Source organism: Mandrillus leucophaeus, unplaced genomic scaffold (genome assembly GCF_000951045.1).
Source record: "Mandrillus leucophaeus isolate KB7577 unplaced genomic scaffold, Mleu.le_1.0 Scaffold36, whole genome shotgun sequence".
Lineage (NCBI taxonomy): Eukaryota > Metazoa > Chordata > Mammalia > Primates > Cercopithecidae > Mandrillus > Mandrillus leucophaeus.
The window spans coordinates 4,672,269-4,675,461 of NW_012103809.1; positions in this window are offsets into that span (position 1 = coordinate 4,672,269).

Sequence of the window (3,193 nt, forward strand, 5' to 3'; positions counted from 1 at the left end):
CTCCAGTCTGGCAACAAAGCGAGACTCCGTCTCAAAAAAAAAAAAAAAAGAAAGAAAGAAATTACCCAGTCTCAGGTATTCCTTTATAGCAATGCAAAACAGCAATGCAAAAAAAAATTCAGGCCTCTAAAGAACATTGGTATTTCTCAAAGAGGTTGGTAAAAATTTCTTAAAGAGACTGGTGAAAGAAGAAGTTCAGTAAGGACTCTGAGAAGGACCAGTAAGAGAAGTGGAATATGCATGAAGGTTAGTAAGGTGCTAGAAGCAAAATAAAGAAAAAACGTGAAGAGCAAGTGTTCAACTGACATACATCATAGAATGATGTTGCTTGGATCTGACTTTTGAAGAAATTGTGCCAACAGGAGTCCATTGTAGTAGTTTATGCAAAAGATGACACGAATCTGCAAGGCTGGTGGTAGTGGGGACAAATTGAAGAGATAGTGATGGGAGTCAATTTGACAGGTTTTGATGATTGGTTAGATACAGGAAGTGAGAGACAAGGATGAGTCAATGGTGAATCACTGCTGGACACTGGGGTGGAATGTATTTTAGGGGACAGTTTGGGCATAAGCCCAGGTGCGCTAAGTCCTGTGGAAATGGCCAATCCGGATCTTAGGATCTCAGTCAGAAGAACTGAGATCCCATCCAAATGCTGTAACTTAAAGTTGGAAATTTATTTAACCTCCCTGTTTCCCGGTCTGCTAAATGGGAATGATAATATCTATCTCATAGGATTAATTTTTAAAATACCCATCAAGCATATTAATATATAGTAAGCAATCAGTAACTTCACTGTCCCCCCCCTTCTCCTTATTCATCTTTGTAAGTGTAGAAACCTCCTTCTACTTCTCCTTCTCCTCCTCCTCTTCTTTCTTCTTTCTTCTTGTTCTTCTTTTTTTTTTTTTTTTTTTGAGACAGTCTCGCTCTGTCACCCAGGCTGGAATGTGGTGGCGTAATCTCAGCTGACTGCAACCTCCGCCTCCTGGGTTCAAGCGATTCTCCTGCCTCAGCCTCCCAAATAGCTGGGACTACAGACATGTACCACCACACCCAGCTAATATTTGTATTTTTAGTAGAGATGGGGTTTCACCATGTTGGTCAGGCTGATCTTGAACTTTTCACATCAAGCGATCTGCCTGCCTCGGCCTTGTAAAGTGGTGCGATTACAGACATGAGCCACCGTACGTGGCCTAGAAACCTTCTTAATGACAACTTGGTCTGGGAGTTACTCATTTCGTCGAAAAATCCAACTGAATCGTGCTACACTATTTCTAGGTAAGGCCAAGTCTTCTTTCACTGAATATAGATTCATTAGAGTTGCATCTCATTTTCTTTGCAAGTCAGACATAATTCTGTGATTTATAGTCTTGTTCTCTTAAAATGTGAACAAGAACAGAAGCTTGCAAATATTTAACTATATTTATCCATGGTACTCTTTTATTTCCATTTTATATGACTATTAATATAGTATAATTTTACTACATTTTGTAGTGTATACAGTCTGTATATTTTATAATTGATAACTGTGAAGGATATGTGTAGTTTACAGTTGTCTCACTTGTAACTAGATGGACAGGATTTTTAGCATCTTACTTTTATCGGGTTTTCCCGAAGCAGTTAACTATGTTATAGTAACAGCAACCCTCTTTTCACATTATTTCATTGTTATATTTAATTAAAGTATGTAAATATACTATCAGAGACCACCGGAATAAAAAGGTTTGGGAACAATTTTGGCTAAACAAAGAAGCGATTTGGCGAGAATAGAAATATGTGAGCATACAAAATACGAATCTTCTGTCCTTGACGGCACCGCACTCTGGCAGGGACTGGGCATCTTGTTTTACAGAGCAAATCGACTGGAATCCACTCACCCCTGTCCATATCTATTTCCGGCCTCCGCTTTCCACTTACCCCTGTCCATATCTATTCCCGGCCTCCGCTTTCCTCCTGCTGCCTTAAAGGACAGACCCTCCTGCCTGCCTGAAACAAATCCCTCCTCCTGTCTTTCAGATCCAATCTCCTCCTACCTTTTCAGCAAACTGACACTGTCAATGATTTATTCTAATATATTCAGTCACATCCTGTCAACTGGGTCATTTCCTCAAACATTTAACTACATTCAGTAAACATATTCCATCTGGAAAGAATGTGGGCGGGGGAGGCCTGCTTCTTTTCATCCTCTAAGCTGCCAGCCACTGTTCCCTCTCCACTTGACACCAGATCCCCCTAAGTTGTTGTTGTTGTTGTTTTTTAGAGACAAGGTCTTGCTCTGTTGCCCAGGCTGGAGTGTGGTGGTGTGATCATGGTTCACTGCAGCCTCAATCTCCCAGGCTCAAGCGATTCTCCCACCTCAGCCTCTCAAGTAGCTGGAACTACAGGCGTACCACCATGCCCAGCTAATTTGTTAACTTTATTGTACAGACAGAGTCTCGCCATGTTGCCCAGGCTGGTCTCGAACTCCTGGCCTCAAGCGATCCTCCCGTCTCGGCCTCCCAAAGCACTGAGATTGCAGGTGAGCGCCACTGTACCTGGCTCCCCTAAGTAGTTATCTCCGTGACTTTGCTGACATAAAATCTGAAGGACATTCTCCAGCCCTCATCTTTCACCTCCGGCAGTGTTTGTTGTGGTTGCTCATCCCTTGCTTGAAACATTCTTTTCCTTGGCTTTTATGACACTAAATTGTCCTGATTTTACTGATTTTATTCCTATCTGTCTGGTCATACTTTCATCTCACTTATAGGTGTATCTTGCAAATAAATGTCAGAGTTACTCAGGGCTAAATTCTAGCCCTTTTTTTCTTACTCTGTGCTGTCTCCTCAGGCAATTTTATCTGTGACTTCAACTACCATCTCTTCACCAGTGGGACACATATTTCTGTCTCTCTCTTTTTTTTTTTTTTTTTTTTTGAGATGGATATCGCTCTGTCACCCAGGCTGGAGTGCAGTGGAGCAATCTCGGCTCACTGCAATCTCCACCTCCTGGGTTCAACCGATTCTCCTGCCTCAGCCTCCCCAGTAGCTGGGATTATAGGCATGTGTCACCACACCTGGCTAATTTTTGTATTTTTAGTAGAGACGGGGTTTCACCATGTTGACCAGGCTTGTCTTGAAATCCTGACCTCAGGTGATCTACCTGCCTCGGCCTCCCAAAGTGCTGGGATTACAGGCGGGAGCCACTGTGTCTGGCCCCA